The 24,278-nt window shown below is 38.2% G+C and overlaps 1 protein-coding gene across 8 annotated transcripts in view; it reads left to right on the forward strand.

Annotated features, from left to right (window-relative positions):
- RERE (arginine-glutamic acid dipeptide repeats) overlaps positions 1 to 24,278 on the forward strand; it is a 427,124-nt gene that overhangs the window by 214,070 nt on the left and 188,776 nt on the right. The window contains exon 1 of one of the 8 annotated variants that reach the window (XM_054513159.2): positions 834 to 1,371. The exons of the other annotated variants lie outside the window; for them this stretch is intronic. The gene's annotated coding sequence lies outside the window, so the exon portion shown is untranslated. Of the gene's footprint in view, positions 1 to 833; positions 1,372 to 24,278 lie in introns of those variants that run through there. 8 annotated transcript variants of the gene reach the window in all.

Below are 24,278 nucleotides of genomic sequence, written 5' to 3' on the forward strand. Positions count from 1 at the left end.
AGAATTAAATCATGTATCTCTAAACTCTGTTAATTGAAATTATAAAATGGACAACCCAGGAAATGAATACATTAAAAAAATTTAAGATATACATTGAAATGAAAAGAAAAATGAGCCCTCTTCTCCCACTTCCCCATCTCTTGCTCCTGTCCGAGAGAGACAGCCGGCCAATGTCCCTGACATTGTACCCTAGCTACTTCATGTATATATACAGTTGACCCTTGAAGAATGTGGGGTTTAGGGGCACTGATGCCCCCCTCTGCAGTAGAAAATCCTTCTATAACTTTTGGCTCCCCCCAAACTTTTAACAGCCTAACTAATAACATGAACAGTTGCTTACCATATATTTTGTATGTTATATGTATTATAAACTGTATTCTTACAGCAAAGTACGCTAGGAAAAAAGAAGATATTAAGAAAATCATAAGGAAGAGAGAATACATTTGTATTACTGTACTATAAGAGATCTACATATAAGTGGGCCTGTGCACTGTAAACCTGTATTGTTCAAGGGTCCACTGCAGTCTGTCCTTCTGGTGAGAGTAAATGAAGGGGTTGTGATTCTTTAACTACTTGTCTACAGTGCCTGGAACAGTTCCTGACTCTGAGAAGTTGCTCCTTAATTATTGAATTGGTAGTTGTCTTCATTTAGAAGACAGGAAAAAATATATATTATAAAAAAAATAAGGTGAAGGATTTTTTTTTAAAGGAATACATTAAATGTGACAAACGAGACCATCAATGCAAAGTGTAGCATTGGTGGGGAAGGGGAAGATCGGCCAGTACCAGCCAGAAAAACCTAGTGTACGTAGGTTTTTTTGGAGGGAAGTGACTGGTGTTTTTCCATCTTGTTTTCTACCTTGCACTGAAACGGAAGAGGTGTAGGACCCGGAGTGTATTCCTGGTGATGGTTTCAGTGATTAGATATTAGTATATGGCTCAGAAAAAAATTTTTATTTTAAATATTTGTTTCCATACCTGTTTGAATTCTCATGGGCTTGTGGAACTCATACAGCATATACCTTGTACACATGCACATATCCGTTTTTCAGCTAACATAATATAAAGCTGGTTTATTATGTTTTTGTTTTAATTTATTTGCTGTTTGGTCTCTAATGCTGTTTTTTTTGCCCTTTGAATCTTTCTTAGAGGGAAGCTCGCTGTACTCTTACAACAGAAAAGTGGGGGATGTGTTGTTGGTTCTGAGGCTGCTGCCCTTGGTCTTGACAAGTGACAGTTCTCCTTGATGCCTGAATCGAATGGAGAATGCCGCTGCACTGCCCCAGGGCCTTGTAACGATTTATAGTTTGGAAGGAAAAACAGAAGGAACTAAAGAGGCAGCTGTACAATGCCTTTGGTGTCCTGCAATAGGTGTGTGTGATGACCTTGAACCAGAAACCCTTGGGACTAATTAGTAAGGTGACTTGATCCAAAGGATTGTGGAGGGATGCTTTGGAATTGCATCCAAAGGCAAATTAGCAGCAGAAGTGGCTGACCCAAACTCCCTACTCCCGCATACTTGGTGGAGGGTGGGGCTAATTGCCCACGATAACAGAAAGGAAACTGAATGACATTAGTGGAGTTTGAGAGTAGTGTAAATGGAGTGCAGAACATTCTGTCAGGGATGAGGGCAGTTTGATTTGTACTCGAATCAGAGACCATTAGCTTGATTTCAGTCTAAAAAATTTTTTTAAAAAAAGTATTTCTAGTATATAAAGATTCAGGAATACTCTTAAATTAATATTACCACTAAATTTACTACTTGGTTAAAAAAAATTTTTTTTTTGAAAGTTTGGGGACTTTCTTACCCTCTGTGTTAGAATGGGGAATTGGTGGTTGATACCTATACAGCTTTCCTTTGTTAGTAGTGCCTACTTGGATATATTAAAAATGTCCACAGATGTCCAGAGATTGGCACACTCACCATAGTGATTGAATGTCAATCTGCTGTTAAGATATTGAGCAGATTCGTTAACAAACAAGATGGGAATGCACAAAGATATCTGATGCATTGTTAAACTTATTTAAAAGAAAGGCAGCTGGCAAATGATAATTGACAGATATGTTTAATCTGTAGAACTTGAAATGCTGCTATGGTTACTGTTGGTTAAGTAGGGAAGACATGTCCATGAGACCAGGGCTTCTCTAGAAATGGATGAAGAACGACAAAGAATCCAAGGTGACAGTTGAAGGATTGCATGGCAGGAAAGGCACTGTGATTAAATCCCCTGATGTTGTCACTGAGCTGTAAGGCCGAAGATAACTCGCTCTCCTCTGCTGAAAACAAGAAATCGATACTCACTCCTTGATGGGCTAAATTATTAAAAAGAGCCCTTCTTACAGTGTTTCATTATCTGGGATTTGCCTCAGCTGGTGATTTGTTGGCAGCATAGGGAGATTTGCTAGGCATTTTGTATTAAAATTATTCAGTCGGCCGGTGGAGCCCTTTGGATAATTCCTTCCATTTAACAACGCTCTTGAGTAGATGTGTGATTTACTTTTGCCTAAGTGGCTTTGTATCTTTTGGAGTTATTAAACAGAGTGTTGGGCATATACACATACTTTATTTTTTAATCTTGTTTTCTTGTTTGTTTTGTCTTCTGTAGCTGTGGGTGGGTGGTTAACAGATTATTTTAGTGATACCCTTAGCAAACATCAGTTGCATTTGGCATATTACATCAACCTGACACATTGGTTAATACATGCTGAGTTTTACATTCTTCCCTTAGAAAATTCTACAAGAAGTTGAGCTCATTTTTATTAATTTTGTGTGTGTGTGAGTGTAACTCTAAACGGTTTTAATTTGTTAGGTAGCTGATGTGATTTCATCCAACCAGTTGAAAAAGTAACTTCATCTCGTGAGCTTTAGGGAGAGAAAAAAGAAACTAACACTGTGCTCCCAGTGTAATACAAAGGCTAGAGAATGAAGGAGCAGGAAGAGCCTTTGCGGTCAGTCCTTTGCCATTATCCACCGGCCTGGGAAGAGTTATACAGGAGGCATTGCCATGTGGAAGCATAATCTGACTTGTCCATTGGACTGGCACCACTGGAATCTTGTGGGTGAAGTTTGAAGCCTTTTGCCCTTCTCTAGTCTGTCTGAGGAGAGATGAGACTCTGCTTCAGTGTTTCAAAATTGGTGGTGTGACAAATTTAAAGTCTATGGTAGAGACAATACTGCTTATAAAAGATTTTATTTTTTATTTCATTATTTTTTTGGTGGGGAGGGGCAGAGGGAGAAGGAGAGAAAGAATCCTAAGCAGACTTCATGTCCAGCACAGAGCCCGACGCGGGGCTCGATCCCACGATCCCGAGATCATGACCTGAGCCAAAATGAAGAGTCAGATGCTTAGCCGACTGAGTCATCCAGGCACCCCTCTAAAAGATTTTTTTTGGTTCAGCCTCAGGAAGAGCGTGCTCAGCTGGACAAAGCTGTGTTAAGAGACATTGGTCCCTGTATTATGAACCGTGAGGTGAGGCTAAAGAATAGCATAAAATCACATTTCTGCTTCCCTGGAAAACTGATCAGATTTAAAAATCCTTTTATCCAGTGTGGAGGGGAGAGGGTTGAGAGGGAAGGGAGAGTGATGAAGTAAGGATGGAAAGAGAGGAGGGTCTTTGTGAACTCCTGTGATCGGCTTCAGTAACAGTATTGGACATGGCTTATGTGTGTGGAATCCAGCCACGGTGGGTGCACAGCTACCATGGAGAGACTCTGGTGTGGGAGAGGTCACCTGGGAGAAGTGAACCCCAGGCCGGGTTCCAGTGTGAGAGAGTCTCTGGGGAGAGAGATGCTGTTCCTGAACATTGCAGCCCACCCCGTGGCCAGCTCCATTGCTTCTGTGTATGCTGGGGGGCCAGGAATGCCCTGTGAGCCCCACCTGTGTTCCTGCAGAGGGTTAATGGTGATCTTTTCTGTGCCGCCTTTCCACCTGGCCTGATCTGTTGTTGTGCTGCTTTTTGCAGTATCTTATGTGCTGTTTGTTTCCTGTTTCCCTGACCAGACTCATAGCTCCCCCTTCCTTTCTGAATCATTTTGGTTGAATGAGTAAGTAGATGACATGGGTGGTGGTCTGTCCAGGAGCGAAAGAGAGGTGGCATTCCAGCAGGCTGATTGGTTGTACGTTTCGTAATCCCAGTGAAGGAGTCTGTAGAATGCACACTTGTGTAATGTCACAGTAATCTGAGAACACAGTCTCAGTTTTCAACTTGTTTTAGGATGCTGATTTGAATGCAGTTGGAATTCTTCTGAGTATATTACTTTATCTGAAAGAAAGAGGTATATTGCACTTTCATATTTTGGATTGAAGGTCAGAGGACTGAGACCTGGACAACCTTACTTCCTCCTCGGATCACATGATGCCTTCCTGTGATTGCTGGAGGAAATATAATTACCTAACGGTGACCGCTGAGTATCAGGCAGTTTGTTGAGCAGAGGAATGGGTTCTTTTAGAAGATGGACTAGAAAACTGTCAAAAGGATTAATCAGTTAAAAAAAAAAAAATCCAGCGAGATGTTTATTTACAAAATTACAGTGAAACTCCCGCGCTTTACAGACTTGATTATTGTTCAGATCAAATTAGGTCGCCTGTAAGTGCACTTCAGTCTCTCACTCTGCCCTGAATCTGATTTGGATAGGCTACTGCTCTTCTCCTCTCTCCACACCCACGGGACAGGGACCCTGCAGGCTTTGTATCTGCATCTTTCAGTCATGGGATCTGAACACATGGATTCTTATTCCTACCCAGTTTTCTAGTCCTATGTATTTTTTCTTCCTGTTGGTTTATTGCTTGGGTTATCATTTTAGAGATCTAGTTTAGCAAGAAGCAACGTGAATTCCTTTGAAAATTCAAACGACTGTTTAAAAATTAGCATCGGTGCAAATGAAATGGTTAAACAGTTGCTATTTTAACTCCCAAAGGAAGTAGTGAGAGGTGAGACCCAGTGAAAGTTGCCTTTTAACTGGCACATGCCCTGGGCATCTGTCATGTTTAATAATGCTTTTGACCTTTAGGAGTATTGAACTTGGAATTTCTCTCAGGTCATCTTGGGGGGCATTGTCACACACTCTGTGTCAGCATTATTTCCAAAGATACGTCACACGAGATCATGGATCTTTGAGGTTAATTCATTAGAGAAATTTGTTTTATCACTCATATTTTATTTCCCTGTACGGGAGATAAAATATCAATGTGGTTCACTAGATTTCTGAGCCATAGGCTACTTAGTCTTTGGCATATTAGTTGGAGGCGTTCTGTCTTTGGGTCAGCTTTTTTCTAGGTGAATCTTACATCTCATGAACTAAAACTGCTATACATACACAAAGGTGTTTCAGAAACTTAGGCTTATTCTTGCCCATTTCCAGAGAAGTGCCATCTTTTTTTTTGCTGCTGCTCAGGTAGGTGGGTTAGTAACATTATTACTTACTGACAGATGTTTTTCTCAGCCAGGGGTGGTGATAAGCTTTATCTGTAAAAGGCGCCAGATAGGAAATGTTTTCAGCTTTGTCTTCTCTGTGGTACCTCCTTAACTTGGTCATAGACACTCCGTGACAGCATGGCTGTTTCCCAGTAAAACTTTACTTACAGGATTATAGGGTAGGATATATATCGCCTGTGGGCCTCTAGTTTGCTGACTGATACAAACTGTGGAGAATTATTCCCATGAAAGAGTCACTCCAAAGCTCTCTTTCCTTCTTCACTTGGCCTCATGCCTCTGAGAGGGTTGTGTGGTGTGCAGAGTTAGTGGGGAATTGCTTTTTTCCTCTCCTGTATGGTTTTGAGCTGGTGAGTGTTTTACGTTTTTATATCTACAGCTGTGCCTATCTCTCTGCCTGTAACAACCAATCCATTCCCCCCCATAGTTTTTGTATAGTGCACTAATAGGTATTCCTTTTGAGAACTTATTCTCACTGATGACCCTTGAGGATTTTTACAATATGTTTGGATTTACATATAGGAGGAATTAAATGTTTGGGTTTTTTTTTTAGCTTATTTTTTCTTTGTCAGCTTATACCTATAAAAAATATTTGAAAGATTAAATGTGCATAATAAAAAACATTATAGTTTGTGTCCTAATTTTCCATGTGGGTCTTTTCTTTTTTTCTTTTTAATGTTGCAACAAAATATTCAGGACAGCAGAATAGCCTTTTTAAAAATCTCTTTTTAATGAAAAGTATGACTTTTCTGTTTAATTTAGTATTTAACATATAAGTATTGATATGGGCAAATACTTTAGTGTTTGTTGCTGATGAAATAAAACATTTGATACCCACATAAGCAAAGAAGACTTGCCCAAATAAAAATTAGTCCACGGTCACAGATGACATTGCCTGATCCTAATCATCAGCTTTTTAATAATAGACTTTTGCTCACAGTGCATCGCGGGAACTGAGTGGGGATGGCTGAATGCCAGCCTTTCTTCACCATTGAGAGAACACAGAACTCATCTGATTGACAGTGGTTCTTAGAAGCCTTTATATTAAAGGACATTATTATTATTACCAAGACAATATTATCCAAACAATTTTTAAGAAGCATTATTACTTATTGACAGATCTGTTTGTATCCAGATAGAGTATTACTGTTTCAGATTTTGAGAGTAGGATTTGAGGGTTTATGTTATAACCTAAACTAGTGTGATATGTATGTATCATTTGTATTTGCTTTTAGTTTAGTTGGTGCATTTCTGGCTAAGTTACTATAAAATTGTCTGGGGTTTCTGCCCCTTTGTGTCCTTTCCACAAAAGCTTTGTTACCACTGTAAAATATAGTACATCCTCACTGCAGTCATTAAATCTGATTCTGTCTTCACTAGTTGACCGAACAAAAGAGTTAGTGGGGAATTGCTTTTTTCTTTCCTCTATTATTTTGATCTGGTATATCTTTATATCCATTGGTATACACACATAATGTAATTCGTTGTGGGTACACACCCCTGATCATTTATATTTTATTTTACTATGAGTATGATTAAGTAATTTCACTTCACTGAGAGGTAGATTGCTCTTGCGGAAAAAGTAGCCAGCTGGCTTCTTTCAATTCTTACTATCAAAAATTCCCAGCTGTGTTACTTAAGGCGAGCTATTTAATCTTTTAGGGTGATAGTTTCCATCTATCTGTCATATCAAGGTAATACTTGTCCTGCTTACTTATAGGATTAGTCTCGTAAGAATAAAGAGAGGTAATATAGTGCTTTGAAAATTTTACAGTGGTCTGCAAATGTAGAGGTATCAGTTGTTATTAGGATTGGCTGTGTATAATAAAAACCTAAATCACAGTGGTAAAAAGTCTGTACTCTCATGTAAAACAAGGTGTCTTCAAGAGGGACTGTGATTCTCAGGCATCTTGCTTGTTTCCTGCCATCGGCTGCATTGTCCTTACTGCATGGTTTCCATTCTCAGGGTTTTCTTGTGGCCACAGATGGCCCTTGCAGCCAGAGCTGTCAGATCCATGCTCTAGGCCAGTGTTATTCAGATCATGGCCCAGGGCATGAACTATTTGTTACTAGTCTACCATGAGATAAGTATAGAAACTGAAAGTAACCATTGAGAGATTTTTTATAGCTGTTTGACATTGCTGCAGCATCTTATTTGTGTTTTATAAAAGTACTACTCTGGAGTGGATTGGGGGCAGGTGGTTCTCCACCACAGCCAGCTGAAGGAGGAGGGCATATAGGCAAAAGTCAAGATCACCCATTCCAGAGTGTCTCTAGTAGCCCCATCTAACAACTTCAGTTTACACAGATTTTCCAGGGAGGCTGCCGTTGTTTTGGTTGTGTTCCAGTAATGGAGGGGTTCTGTTACTAAGGAAAATGGGAGAATGGCAGTAGAGTAGGCAGCCAGCAATCTCTGCCCCAGTTGGACAGGTCTGAAACCTCAGAACCATTCAGCACAGAATCAGATTCACAAAGGCTGCCCAGTTCCTTTGGTAGTAATGACCCCAGGGACAGCAGCTATTTCTGGGGGCTGGGAGAACCACTGCATGTCTCAGGTGGAAAAACATACTGAGAACATCAAGAGCAGAGTAAAATATAAGAGATTATATAGTAACCTTTCATAGAAAGGAATATTTTTAACATTTTACATTTATTTGTATTTTCGTAATTTGAAAATAAATTTGTGAATTTAGTTACAGTTCCTTATCTTAAACCAAGATGGATTATCTTCATGCAAGTATGATTAAGTGTGATTCTTCTAGGATAAGGTATGGAAGTAGAGGGGTGTTTAGCTGGCTCAGTCAGTAGAGCATGCCACTCTTAATCTCAGGGTCGTGAGTTCAAGCCTCATACTGGGTGTAGAGCTTACTTAAAGGTATGGAAGTAGAGCTCTTTGAAAAGATGACTTTTAAAAGGTACCTTTTTGTTCGTTTGGAATTGGCGTGATCCTCTTTGGTATGTTGTGTGTAAACACATGTTGTAGGGAGGTTTTTAAGAGACAAGTTTAACAAGGATGAAGTGGCTTGTGATTTAGTTGAATTTTATTTGTGTTTTCAAATCTTAATTTCATTGTTACATCAGTATTAAGTATGGTAAAATGTCTTCACCATGAATATAATACTTCACATTGTGGCACTGCTGTTTTTTCCCCCTAGTATAAAAGTCTTTGTTTCCTTCTGGTGTGTTAAGCCGGTGTATATTAAACCTTATTATGTAGCATTTGGTACTAGGCATCTTTAGAGGAAGGGATTACGAATGATGGCTGCATCTTTAAGAAAAAATCCCAAGTTTCTACCTTCATGTGCAAATATTTGTGGGAGGCACAGGGCATAAGTAGATGTCTTTAAGGTAGCTCAAAAGCAATGTATTTGCTGCAGTGTCTGTGCATTAGAGAGGAAGCACAAAATGGTTGAACCTGTCCATTGGTAAGGTAAGGAGGAGGCATCCTGATGAACCAGGTGGTTTGGAGTTGGCTTTTATAGATAAGGGGCAGTGGAAGGGAGAGAAGAGTGAGTTGTAGATGGAGAAACTTTTACCACCAACTGCTTGTTGGTTCAGAGTGGTGTTTGTCTTCTGTAGTTCTCATCATATGGATGATACTTAGTCATAGTGATGGGACTTGGAATGTGGGAAGATTGTGGGCAGTGTCCATTAATTAGCTTGGGTAGGCAGTTTTGCAGTGAAAATCGATGATTGTGCTTGGCTTTTCAATTAAAGGCATTAATTGGGCATTTTGTTTTTTCTCTTAGTCAGTGAAGATAATGCTGATGGTCATTTGCCATTCACAGTCACTGAGAAAAACCTACCTTGGTCACAAATGGTCAGTGACTGCTGGTCGGGTCAGGACTGTTCCTGCTTTTAGACTGTCTTTTTCTTGACCATTCCGTTTGAAGACTATATGTACCTTTCCTTCTTGTTTTATCCCAGAAAAGCCTCTTCACGCCACCCAGTTATTCAGAGGGAAAAACTTGCCTTATCTGCCAGTCCAGGTGGCTTGATCTTTACTTTCTTGCTGCCCTGTGGAAGTTGGCATAAGATGTAGTGCATCTGATGACAACACCATGGGACTCTCTTGGCAACCTTTTCTTCAGAGTCTCAGAAGAGGAGACCTCTGCTGGCTTTTCCCTTAATAGTAAGCAAACATATGGAAAGCTTACGCTCAGTTCTTAACATGTGAAATAGCTGAATAACTTTCAGTTGCTCCAGATACTGACAGAATGATACAGTTGAGTCAGGATAGTTTGGAGACTGATTGGTTGGCAACTCTTTCTACTCAGCAGTACTTCCACTGTTTCTAGGGAAAGAAACTGCTAGAGGATTCTGGGTGAGCCCAGGCCTGTGGTCAGTGGCAGAGAAGCAGCAGCTGTGACTCAGCATCACTGAGGAGGCTGCAGGAGTGGGAAGTCCAGTAAAAGTGGAGGAAATGCAATTTGAGGACTAGATGTTCCAGACTAGCAGCTTAACAGTGTGTTTACTGCCTGGAAGCATTGCCTTCATATTTCTTTTCTAAGTGTGAACTAATTAAGATTAGAAAATTTCAGGTTTTACTTTGGAAAGCTTAAAGGCATGCTTTGTGTTCTTTTCTCCAGCAGCATCAGAATCAAAATACCAAGTAGACTACCTTGGCCTTTGGGTCAACATGACCTGTAGGCTGCAAAGTAGGTCACATTTCCCCCTCAGTTTTCAGGGCTTCTCTGGCTTTCTGCTTAATTCTCTACAGTTTCAAAACATTTATTTCATGAGATAATTTACCCGCCCTAATGGGTTTTAAATTTCTTGAGGGAACAGGCTGTGTTTTGAACATTTCTGGTATTCTCTGTGGTCCCTAGTACTGTTTCATGCAGATTGTAGGCTATTTGTTTCTGGATTTGGTGGATTTGCTGTGTATCTCCAAGTGACTAGTTCCTCACCCTTCAGGTCTCAGCTCAGATGTCACCTCCTCTGGAAGGTTTTTCTGACTGCCCTGTCCATGGCCTCATTCTGTTTTGTCCTTAGTCATTTTTTTAAGATAATTGCCCAATCTTAATGTCTTTGTTTTTATGACACTGATCATCATCTGAAATCCCTTGTTGGTTTACTTGTTTACTTGTTTTCCTTCCCCCAAGGGTAGGACTTGGGCAAGGGTGACCCAAAGTGGTGGTTTTGAGCTAGGCCTTGAAGGGTTGGAAGGATTTGACTGGAAAAGCTTAAGCCTTTTTAGACAAAGGATAGAGGCAGAATATTTTTGTTGAATATTGGAGTCTAGTTTGGTTTGGTGATGGCAGTGGTTGATGATAGAACTGGAAAGATATGTCTAGTTCTGGAAGCCATGCTGAGAAACTGGATTTCATTTGTTAGATGGTGGGGAACCATGGATGGTTTTTTTAGCAGTTGAGTGCATGATCAGAACTGTGGTTTAAGAAAATTAGAGATAGAAGGAACTCACTGGAAAGCTGCTAAAATAGTTCAGATGAACCAAAGTGAGGGCCTGATCTTGGATACTATTAGTGAGAGGAAGGGAGGACCTTGCTTAAGTTATTAAGCAGCATTTATGTGCTGTGCAGCGAAAGCAAATGTCCTTGCCGCCAGTCAGTTTATATTGCAGGTAGGGAACACTTAGAATTCACTTCAGAATTCAGTTATGTATTATATGCACTGAGGACTTGTAGTGGTTTTTTTGTAAGGGTAGGTAGAAATGATTCTGTTTTTGCAGATTTTGAATGGAGACTCAGAGAATTTAGGTCTCTGTAATTTTAAATCCTGTGCTTTTTTCCTATAAAATAGTCTGTAGAGGACAGATGAGAAAGACGATGGAGTCAGGATGTCCAGGATTCTTTGATCATTGACTGGCTGTTAGGTGTGTGAGAGAAGACGAGGAATCCTTTAATAAAGGTTTTTGAGATCCAGAGCATAGGACAGGGTTTGTTCCATCAGAAGCTGATGTTGTTCCATCAGAAGCTGTGGGAATCGTTGTGAGAAAATAATTTAGTGCTAGTTCTCTCATAAGTTTTGTTTTATGTGTTTATATTTCAAAATTATTCTTAAATTTTAGTTTCCTAGCCTGTATGCTTACTCTAAGGATGCCATTCTGCTCCAATAGGCTACAGAGATTGTCTATTATATGCAAATTACCTATTCCTTCCTTTTGTAGAATCCTGTGATTCTACAAAATTCCAGCTGCTTTCTCATTTCATGCTTGTCTGTATTTTATATACATTTTCTAATTTAGTTCTTTTGGTTTGGTTGCTGTTTTGTCTTATAACTAGCGACCACATAATTATGAAATGTGTAAATTTGTGAACATTGTTAAAACGCATCTCTTATCTGCTGCACGTACTGCGTCTGCAGCATCTGGTCTGCAGCTGAAACCTGTCCCAGGCCTGAGTTTCACTCACCTTTGTCAGAGAAGACTTGTCCTTTAGGTGCACTCTCCTTCTCCTGAGTTTCCTTCTCTGGTTACCAGAGCTTTGCCTGATATCTTTTCTTACATAGAATGCCGGTGAGGTGTGTTATTAATTTTTTTTTTAAAGTCCTTACTGAAAAGCACAAATATAAACAACCATGCAAAGCCTATGTGTAGCTTAATGAATTATTTTAATGTGGAAATCCCTCTCAGGTCAAGAAACAGGACTTTGCCAGCCATCTCTCAAGTTCTTCTGCGATGACAGTCCCCTCCTTCCCTACAGTATTAAGCATAAGCATGGCTCTGACTTTTAAAGTAGTTATTTATGTTCTTTTATAGTTTTATCTCCCAAGTGTGGCTCTCTGGGCGCTAAAGTTTAGTTTTGCCTATGATATGTCTTTTAAATCTGTTATAATCTGTATAGATTTCCTCCTCCTCATCCCTTTATTTTGTTAACACTTTATTTATTGACGAATCCAAGCCATTTGACCTGGAGATTCTCCCACAGTCTGGATGTTACTGATTGTACAGTGCAGTTAAAGATGTGCCACTGTCCTCTGTATTTCCTGCACATTAGTAGCTGGATCTAGAGGTTTGGTCAGACTCGAGTCTGATCCATTTGGGCAGGTTTACGGATGGTGTAATACACTTTCACCAGTTATATGTTACATCTGGTTTTTGTTCATTTTTGATATACCTATATCTGGTAGTTCCTTGGGAGCTGCAAAATTATGAGATTCTAATTCTGTCATTTTGTTTTTATTTGTTAGCTAGAATGATTTTATATGGCAGTGCATCATGTCATCTACTTGGTTACCCAATTGAGCAATTTATATTGGAAAGGCAGAATAAAGACTTGATGTTTTTCTTTATTTACCCAGTTTTCAAATAATGCATTAGGTACCCTTAAACCTTTTTTGATGGGTTTCAAACGATTGCAGCTCTTAATCCTTATTGAAACCCAGATTGCTCCATGGTTGACTAGTAGGAGCCTCTTCCATTTGGTTTCTGAGTGTTTTTGATATGACCCTAGTGGTCTGATAGTGTCTAGATATTCCATCCTCATCTTATGCATTGTAACGTTTCCCACAGCAGACCTGGAATTAGCATTTCTTCTAGAATCCTCGGTTTCTTTTAATGAGAAATGGTGTTTCAAGAGCACAGTCTGGGCCATTTAGGTCTCTGTTACCAGGTTGGTCATTAATTCTTGATCTTTTGATTCATATATTATGGGAAAATTTCTAAAATTTCAGTGGACAGAGCTGGGAAATAGCCATTATACCTTACAAATCATACTGATACATTTTTTAAGAGATTTATTTATTCATTTGAGAAAGAGCCAGAAAGGGGGGGGGGAGGGGCAGAGGGAGAGAGTCTCAAGCAGACTCCTCTGAGCATGGAGCCTGATATGGGGCTCTGTCCCGCGACCCATGAGATCACAACCCGAGCTGAAACCCATGAGTCAGATGCCCAACCCACTGAGCCACCCAGGTGTCCTCAGATCGATCTATATATTTATATATATATCTTTATATATATTATGTATATCTTTATATAAGATATAAGCTAGAATAATTTTACATATTCTTCCCCCATGTTTTAAGTAATGGTACTTTGTCTACATTTTCCAAGTATGTATATATGTATGTATGTATATATCTTTATATATACTTTATATATATATATAGTGTGTGTATATATATATATATATATAAAGATCAATCCATTTATGAGAGAGTCTCGAGTGTGTGTGGGGGGGGGTAGAGGGACAGGGAGAGAGAAACCCAAGCCAACTCCCTGTTGAGCGCAGAGCCCGATGCAGTTCAATCCCACGACCCTGAGATCACGACCTGAGCCAAAACCAATAGTCAGATGCTTAACCAACGCACCACCCAGGTTCACCTCATACTGATATTTTTCATTCGAATTCAGAATTAGTTTTTATTTAACCTCATCTTTATTCCATCTGTACCTGCTTTCTTTCATATAGAGAAGCCTGGTTCTCAGGGACACAGGAGTGACAGAATTAGAAGATCCCACAATTATTTTCTTTATCTCACCCTACACATACAGTAAAAGACAATATTAATACTACCATCACCAATTATGGTTACTGAAAAGAGTTTTAAAAAAATTTTGTTGCACTCTCCCTATTGAGATTTGAATTCTATCATTTCATATTCATTTCTAAGCTAGAGAAAAATTTTACATATTCTTCCCCCATGTTTTAAATGATAGTACTTTGTTTATATTTTCCAAGTCTATATACTTAATCTTCACATTAGTCCTTATATGGATGTCTTTCTAGTCATTTCGGTTGTTTTGAGTTTGTTTTCTAGTAGATTCCTTAGAAAGGAACTTGTAGGAACGCTATTCTCTGATTTCTTCAGGGTTTAGAACAGATTGGTTGTGCTCTTATACTTGCAGGTCAGATTTGCTGGCTCGTGTTTTCTTTTTTTTTTTAACTGATGTGTAGTTGACATACAACATTATGTTAGTTTCAGGTATCAACATAATGATTCAGTATTTGTATATAGTAGAAAATGATCACCATAGTGAGTCTAGTTAAGATCCATCACCGTACATAGTTACAGAATTTTTTTCTTGTGATAAGAACTTTAAAGATCTACTCTCTTCATAACTTTCAAATCTGCAACACAGTATTAACTGTAGTCCTCAAGTCATGTTTTCTTATCCCAAGTTCCTTCAATATGTAGCTACATTTTCTTCATGCATAAAGCATTGCTGTCAAAGTCTATTGATAATCTAATTGTCTTTCTCATAATTCACATATTCTTTTTGCCTAGATGCCTGAAGCATTTCTTTTCATTTAAGGTCCAGTGATTTCAGGGGCGCCTGGCTGGCTCATTCGGTAGAGCATGTGACTCCTAATCTCGGGATTGTGAGTTTGAGCCCCACATTGGGTATAGAGATTACTTAAACATAAAAATCTTAAAAAACAAAACAAATCCAGTAATTTCAGTGTACAGTGTGTCTTAATGTTCGTTTTCTGGACCAATATGCTTAAGTATACAGTGTCCTCCTGAAGTATGAAGTTTCAGATCTTTTTATTTCAGGAAAATTTTCTTGGATTATAGTTTCTAGTGTTTGTTCTTACACTTAAATTTCGTTTTCTTTTTCAGGAGCCCCTGTATCTGTCTGCTGGTTGTTCCTTGCCTGTCTTTTGTATTTGTCACTTTCTCCTGAATCCTTTTTACGTTTCTTTCTTTCTTTTTTTTAACTTTTAAAAGTTTTCTTCTTTTCACTTTCTTTTTCCCCTCGTCAGGCATTGTTAGCTGTGTTTATTCACTTTTGTATTCCTTTTGGATGAGTCTTCATTTCTTAATTGGTCTGGCATGTTGTTTCTGAGTTTTCCTGAGTCTGATAGATACTATTGCTCCCTAATGTCTTGTATCTTTTATTTAACGGTATCTTTTAACTTGTTTTGTAACAGCACGTTCCAGTTTTGGCTGTATGTTGTGTGTGTGTGCATTTTTTCCTGTGCTTTCAGTGACTGTGGGGATGTTATTCAGCTCCTCCTTTTTTTCCTGTTAGTAACATTGTATGAAGTTTATCCTCAAGTACCTTTCTTTTGCTTATTTTTATGCAAATTTAATTTTTCATGAACTTTCAGAAGGAGATGTGGTACAGTGGAGTTTCTTTTAACTTCACAGAACAACTTCTTCCCTGTTAAATTTGTAATTGTCCCATTCCCTGTAGCTTCCCCTCTGTCACTGCTCCTTGTCCTGGCAGGGCACTGTGGTGACCTTTTATGAGTTCACAAGTGGTTAGACTTCTTGGCCTTCTCTGGCCTCCTCTTACTAACTTGTCCACATGGTCAGAACCCTTGCAATCTTCAGCTGCTGTTCTCACCTTGATCTACCTCATTGCCTGTTAGTTGTTTTGAGATCCTCCTGATCTTAGGTAGGCTAGATACCCCATTCATTCCTTCTGTTTTTCTCCCCTGCAGATGCTGATAACCACAGGTCTTTTTGGTTTATGCCCACCAGTTTATAAAGATACCTTGTTTCCTCGTTTTGTTGTACTGTCAGTGGGAGTTTGATTTGACTCTCTAGTTGGATCTGTTTTTATGTGGGGGTCTAGGAAGATCCATAATCGATGCTGCCATCTTCCCAGAATTCCTGGTATGTTAGTTTTTATTGAAATGATTTTCTGCTGAGCCCCAGGACCACAAACCTGTGAATTCTTAAATCGTGACCTGCTATTTGTCATGACTGCCACTGTTCTTATATAAAGCTTGAGGGAGGGATAGGTACGAAGACAAGACCATACAATATTGGTTCAGCACATGTCAGAGGTACAGATACTCAGTTTTCTTATAAAAATTTTTTTAGGCCAGGTTCAAGCATACAGGAGGTTTCCTTTGTCTTGTCTTCCTAAATAGATATGAAGATTGGCCTGTGAAATCTCAATTTGCACCACTGATTGTGAGAATATGCTTTTCTCCTTTACCTTCAACCCTTCCTCCCCCATAGTATATGTTTTAAAGCTTTGAGTTTTCCCTGTTGGTTTATCCCTTACAGAATAATCCTAAAACATGTTAATTTTTCAGCCAAGGGAGCAACCATATTGGTGAGGGAGTGGGGTTGGAAATTTAAGGAAATGTTTTTTTTTTTTATGAATATGATTTTTGATATATACATTCATCTGATGCAATCTGTCAGCCAGTAATTAAAGCTGAAATTTTATGTTTTGCAAACGTAAGCATTAGCCATTACAAGTGTCAGCGGTTGGGTGTATATGCACAATATTAAACAAGTATATATTTATGAAGTATAAATACATAATTCAAATGGGAAAAATCTCATAATGTGTAACCATTAGATCAATATTATATTTATTTTATGTAAATATAAAGTATGCTAATAAGAGGAAATGATACTTTCCAGTATCGATGATGCCATACAAAGGGAGATTAAAATGCCAGTGGTCTCATGGGCTAAAATAAACCTTTTAGTTCTTAAATGCAAATTTAAATGAATCCACATATATAGTATTAAGCTATTTTCAAAGGGAGAAAGAAAGTCTTTTCAGCAGGCTGGAACAACTGGATATTCATATGGCAAAAACGAAAGACAACACACAACCCTGTATTATGCCACACCCAAGAATTAATTTGAGATGGCTCGTTGCCCTAAACATAAGGTAAAAATTATAAATCTTCAGGAAGAAAACAGGAGAGTATCTTTACAGTCTTGATGTGGACAAAGATTTGTTATAGAGGAGATAGAAAGTACAACCATAAAAGGAAAAAAAATTGAATTAATCAAGAGACATTGTTGAGAATGTTCATAGTGATGCTTCAGGCTGTGAGAAACTGTTCACAACACGCATCTGATAAAGGAATTATTCAGAATACATTTGAAACTACAAAGTAAAATCTACAACTCAATAATAAGACAACTCAGTTTTTTAAAAAAATGGATGAAGATTTGAACAGGACATTTTATAAAAAGATGCACAGATGGGGGGTAAGCCTGTGAAAAAGTGCTCGGTGTCATTAGTTATGAGGAAGATGCAAATTAAGCTCTAGTAAATACCACTACATAGACACTAGGATGGCTAAATGGAAAAGACTCATAACCCTGATTGTGGGCAAGGATGCCTACTCTGGCAAGGAAGTGACATATTTCGCTGGTGGGAATGAAAATGGTACAACCGTGTGAATAGTTTGAGAGTTTCTTAAAAATTTAAATATATGTATATATATCTCCTAGTCTCTATGATAGAAATCAGAATAGTGGTTCCCTCTACCAATGGGATAGGGATTGTTTGGGAAAATGCTTGAGAGAACTTTCTACGTTGGTAGAAATGCTTTGGGTTTGAGTTCTAAAGGAGTGTATATATATATATATATTTATAAAAACTAATTGGTATACTTAAAGTACCTGTATTTCACTGTCTGTAAGTTATATGTCAGTTTTTAAAATCCGATGCAGGTTTAAAAACATTTTATACAGTTTAGTAAGTGTAAATCTTGTAATGCTGTTTTATAACATTTTATTTTTTGGGTTTAATCCAAATTTTATTTGCATTTGCAGTACATTAGCGTAGAACTTATATCAAGGGTTACACAATTGGTTTTGCTCACTGGTATCTAGCTGGTTTCACTGTAGTGCATGAGATGAGTTCCAAAGTAAATGGACCAGTTAATGTGGTAAATATAATTAAAGGCTCTTTGGTTATGCTACAGACTGTTTGAATCACCTCAGTTATTATGCATCAGGTTTTTTCTAGATGTTTAGGATATCTAATACTAGTGTGTAGTAATTTGCCTACCATGACTTCCTACAAGGGGCAATTTATATAGGGCCCTGTGATAGATGTGATGATGAACTTCAAAGAGAAGATAGTTCCAAATTATTTGACATTATCTCTAATGTTAATTTTTGAAGTGTCCTTCCATTTTACTATTCATATTTGGTTAGCTTTTAGCCTCTTTTATCTTGTATTATAGTCAACCTCTAGAAGATGCTGGCTCCTACAGATACAACCCAGTTTGAATTCCTCTATATTTTTCATATCAATGTGACCAGAATTTTAAAAGACAATGAATTTCTGCTGCATAAGAAGCTTCTGTTTTGGTGGGATTTGAATATAACATGGTAATTATTATGAACCCTTATTAAATTTGATATTTTTGTAATTTCTTTTTCTTTAAATGTGTTTCCCTTTTCTTACCTAATTCTGGCTATTTCATATCTGTATGATACAAAGGTATATCAAGATGTAGATTACACCGTGGAATATCATGGTTGGATCAACTAAAAGTAAATTAGAATTCCATGTTTATAACACTTTTGGGGAAAGGAGACTAAGAGGACAATTCTGGTATTTTCTGCCTATAATGAATAACAGTGGTTGTTATTTCTTTGCCTCTATTGTATAATGTAGGCACAATAATGAATTTTTGCACAGTAGGTGAATCTGGATTTTTGTGGTATCATAGACTGAGAGATTCACACATAATGCACACAAATTTAACCTTAAAATGTTTTTGTGTAGAAACTATGATTCATTTTAAGTTACTGTTTATTTAAAACTAGCTTTGCTGGAGCCAGCACATGTTTCATGAACTGCCTAGTAGGGTTAACTTACCCTTAGTATAATTTGTTTAGAGTTAGGACCTCATGTTGATAAGATAGCACTAGAAGACTTTTTCTCCCTGTTCCCATGTTAAATGGGTGGATGGGTGAGGAGCCAGCTTTGGTTAGTACATAGGAGCATCATATTATTCACTGAGTTTAGGGTGTGGTGAAGGTTTTCAAATTTTGTATTGGAAGTTGTCTTTTTAGTCTAGGGCAACTTAATGTTTTGTTGCTTGGGGTAGTTAAATCATATTTTTGTGTTTTTATTGTCATCATTCAGTCACTCATTCATTCCTGTTAGTTGAAGATCTGCTATGAGCTGACCTTGGTTTGTTCCAGGGAATAGCAAGGAACAAAACTGATGATATTGCTGCCCTTGTGGATCTTAGGTTCTCTTGGGGTGCTGGGTGGGGATACAGACAGTATGTAAGCAAATGTTACAGTCGTGGCTCTTACACTGGGAGCCTTTGGGTATTCAGACATTTTACTTTTATGTAATAGCTTGCATGGTATGCACTTTTTTTTTTTTTTTTTTTTAAGAGAGAACGTCTCAGCAAAGGTTAAGAACCGTTGTTCTAGAGCCTGATTTGAGGTGTAGTTGCCATGTCTTGATTTCTATATAAATGCAGAGAGGCAGTAGCCTGTCTAAATTCCCTGGGCAGTTGATTTTGCTGTCTCTTCTTCTGTACTATCAGATTAAATTTTCTCGGGCATTGTTTCATTTTATGTCCTAGTAATTATTTACTGCCAATTAGAACTCCGACGGTTTCTCTTGTGAGCCTATCTGACATAACATTGGTAGAGCCAGAAAATGATTTCCTGCAATTCCCTCTGTAGTGATTTCCTCCCCCGAATGACAGAATATGGTAATATTGTTAATAGGTAAGTGGTGGCGATATTATGTGTTAATTGCCAGGAGTCAGCTGCTAATGTTTTCTTTTGACAGTAAAACTTTTCCTGAACTCAGAAGATTAGGGAAGTTATCTTGATCCTTGTTTTAGAGATCATCATTGGTGATAGGAGCTTGAATGTGTAATTGCGCAGATCTGGACTTTAGCTTGCCTTAATCCTGGTGACTATATGAGAATAACAGAGCAACCACAGGAGCATAGCGTTGTGCTTGGTGGCCCGCTTAGCTTTGGGCCTCCAGGCAAAGACTTTCAGGAAAGGTTTCTTTGTTCTTAAAAACTGGGAAATTAATAGATCTTCTGGCCAGGAGGCCTCCCTAATTTCTGTGGGACACTGGCCAAAAACAAGTACTCTGTAGGTATTAATATAACTTTGCTTCTTTGTTAGTAACCTTGACAAAAGCTCCCTTTTTATGTGTATTTATTTTTCATATAAAGGACCTTTTACTATTTTGTATTTTAACACAAGGGGCAGATGTCTCCAGCTCTGAGCTGGGCTTTGCAACATGTCCTGCCTTTTGAATGTTTCTTTCAACTTGGGTAGCTCTCTTTGTTAAAAGGCCAAACCCCTTGGTGAGATGTTCTGGGAAAGAGGACCCCTTGATATTTGAAAGGTGAGAAATCCATTTAAGCCATGTGATGGCTTCCGACAGCCCCACTGCTGGGTTCTGCTTGTTTTAATGTAAGTGATAGATGCTCTCACTGGTTGTGTTCAGTAATTGGATGTGAACTATATAATATAAGTGACATTTCATGGCAAATATGAGGGCGCTGTGGATGGCACCCGATTTCAGTGTTGCTGTGTTTTGGTTTAAAGGTAGAAACTCAAATGGAATTTAATTATCAGAGCATATATTCAAAGATTAGTTCAAAGCGTTGTAATCCCCTTAGTTGTTAGGTAACTGTTGGGTTATTGTGCACGACAGTGAGTGTGTGTGATTTATAATGCCAGTGTGTGCGGTGCAGCAACAGAAATGCTAACAGGGCTGTGTGTAGGGAGGACAGCCGTCAGTACTTTGTCAGCAGCTTGCTGCCAAGTAGTCTTCTTTGAAAGACATGATCTGTAATCAAAGAGGAGTTTGTGGAAATAGCAAACATAGACAAAAAATATTATGATAAAAAATAGTGCTCATTGCTTTCTTTCCGGAGAAAGACATCTTATTAATGACATCCGTCTTCCTTCTTGAAGTATACAGCCATGGTGGTCTATTACAGGATGAATAGGAGTTGGTAACTCTCTGTTTCATTTCAAGGCTGGCTTTATAACCATCATTGAATGGAACATCTTATATTCAATTGGAGACTCTTTAGATTTTATATTTAAAGACTTTGTGTCTTTTTAAATTCAGCAAACAATGTGACCTGTATAAGGATGGTATGGTATGCACGGAGGGCAAAAGGAGTATGTGACTTCCTTCTGCAAGCAGTTGAGAACATGTATGACTGCTTTATATTTATTTGCCTTAACATTCTTAGAATCCTTAAGTGTAAGCCACTGGGCGCCTGACTGTTGGCATGAACAGCTGTAATTAACTAGGCTTGTTCCTGTTCATTTTGTTCTCTAGCAGTCTGGTTGGTGTGTATTTCAACTCAATTAGACATCATCTGTCATCCAGGGAAGGCTAGTGATATGGAAAAGAGAGCCACAGAAACATGCCAGGGTGGACAGAGAGAGAGAGAGAGGCTGTCGGGGCGGAAAAAGAAAGAGAGGCCTGTGACGTAAACAAAATAATCTGTGACTTAAAAAAAAATTGTGTTTGCCTAGGTAATATGTTTACATGGTTCAGAAATCAGGAAGTATTAAAAGGTGTACTGAAAAGTCTGCCTCCTGTCCTTGGGCTTTTATTTGCCCAAATTCTTTTTCTTCACACTTCACCCCATGCAGATAATCATTGTCATTACATTCCATATGTATTCTTCCCAGGGGCCTCTATGCACATATAAGCAAATCAACAGCTATCACATTACACACACTATTCTGTAGCTTGCTCTTAAGAATATATGTTGGAGGGGCACCTGGGTGGCTCAGTCGTTAAGCGTCTGCCTTCGGCTCAGGTCACGATTCCGGGGTCCTGGGATTGAGCCGCGCATTGGGCTCCCTGCTCGGCGGGAAGACTGCTTCTCCCTTTCCCACTCCCCCTGCTTGTGTTCCCTCTCTTGCTGTGTCTCTCTCTGTCAAATAAATAAATAAAATCTTAAAAAAAAAAAAAAGAACATATGTTGGAGATCTTTCCATTGATCAGTACATAGAAAATGTTCTCCCCTCCCTGCTCCCTTAAAATTATGTATATCTTTATGGTTCTCCATTGTGTGGATGTTCCATAATTTAGTTAGTCCCCTTAATGAGGATTAATGGACATTGTTTATGTTCAGTAAACTTGTTCATGTTATTTTGTGTATATGCAAATGTATGTTTAGAATAAACTACAATCAGTATTTCTGGGGAAACAGATGAAGGAAGATACTTATAATTTTGATATGTATTTCCCAGTTGCTCTCCATAAAGGCTGTACCAATTTATATTTGTGTAAGAAGTACATGAGAATCTGTTTCCTCACAGTCTGGCTATCAGAGTGTTACCAACTTAGATATTTGCCAATTTGAGGAATATATTCTTGATGTAACTTTAATTTGTATTTTTCTCATTATGGTTTTATTTTTCACATTTCGGTCTTTGTCCTATTTTTTTGGAATTTATTTTGGCAATAAAGTGTAAGGTACAATGCAACTTAATTTTTTTCCAGATGACATCCCACCACCCTCAACAGACTTATTAAATAGCTCATCTTTCTCTACTGTTTTGCAGTGCTATCTTTATCATAGACTGAACTCCTGAAAATAATTCTTAACTGACAGTGGCATGCGTTATTCTGTAAAGTTGCTCGTCCTTTCACTCTTACACATCACACCCAGCTTTAAATCTAATGATTGGTCAGAATGGTTTTCAGTGACCGCTGCCTGTGATTATGTACCTTTAAATTGGAACTAAAATTTATTTTCCTAATCTTTTGTCTAACCAACCCCAATCCTACAGAAAAGTTGCAAGTACAATATAAACTTTTTTTTCTTGAATCATTTGAGAATGTCATCAAGTTATGCTCCACGAACTCGATACTTGAGTGTGTATTTCTTACAAAGGAGATATTTTCTTATATAACCAACAATTAAACAATCAGCTGTCAGAACTAGCCTCAATACATTGTTACTCAAATCCCATGCCTATTTAGGTAGTTGTTCATTTTGTGTTACATCTAGTTGTCATGTTTCTGTAGTCCTTTGCAAAATTTGGAACAGTTCTTCGGTGTTTCCTTGACTTCATGACCTTTACATTTTTGAAGATTTATAGACTGGTTATTTTGTAGAATGTTCCTCCATTTGCATTTGTATGGTGTTCCCTTATTATTAGATTCAGATTACGGATCTGCTTATTGCATCTCATTGCAGGCATTATTCGATTTCTGTTTGTTCCATTATTGGTGTTCACTTTGATCACTTGATTAAAGTTGGGTCTACCAGGCTTCTCTGCTTTAAAGTTACTTTTTATCCTTTGTAATTAGTATTTTGTGAAAAGGTACTTTGTGACTATGAAAATATCCTGTTCCTCAGTAATTGTTCAGTTTATTCACTTGCATATATCAGCATGGATGTATGGTTTCCTGTTTTATTCAGTGGGTTATAATCCATTATTATTGTATATTTTGATTTTCAAATTGTTTCAGATTTAGCCTGTGGGAGCCTTTTCTGGATAGTTTTTTTATGTCTTTCACATGTCCCTATCATTCTTTGAGCACTTTATTACTTTCTGGCATAATAAATTGCCTCCAAGGAGGAGAAATCTAGGACAGAAGTCTGTCCTAGACTTCTCCTCCTTAGAGGTAACCATTGTTACCAATTTCTTGTATCTTTCCCGAAATATTATACATTTACATGTGTGTATGTGTACATTTTAATTTTTAAAATTTTTAAATTTTCATTTAAGTCTAATACATATATACATGAAAGAATAAAAGTTATAATTGTACAGTTCATTAAATTATACATACATAGTGTATATGTATAATATGTGTAGAGTTCTATTAACTACTACTCATATCAAGAAATAAAATGCTGGGGCGCCTGGGTAGCTCTGTTGGTTAAGTGTCCGACTCTTGATTTTGGCTTAGGTGGTAATCTCACGGTCATGAGATTGAGCCCCGTGTCTGGCTCCACCCTGGGCTGGGGCTTGCTTGAGATTCTCTCTCCCTCTCCCTGCCCTCCCCCTCTCTTAAAAAAAGAAAGAAAGATGCTTTAAGTACTCCAGCAACCACCTTCATGCCCTCTCCCAGACACTAACCTCATGATAACCACTGCTGTGAGCTCTAACATCATAGTTTAGTTCTGCCTGCCTTTGAACTTTATATGCTATGATACATATTTATCTGTCTGGTTTCTTTGGCTCTGCATGTT

This window comes from Mirounga angustirostris, unplaced genomic scaffold, assembly GCF_029215605.1.
Source record: "Mirounga angustirostris isolate CCGP_5_RB_7025 unplaced genomic scaffold, mMirAng1.0.hap1 SCAF_4, whole genome shotgun sequence".
Lineage (NCBI taxonomy): Eukaryota > Metazoa > Chordata > Mammalia > Carnivora > Phocidae > Mirounga > Mirounga angustirostris.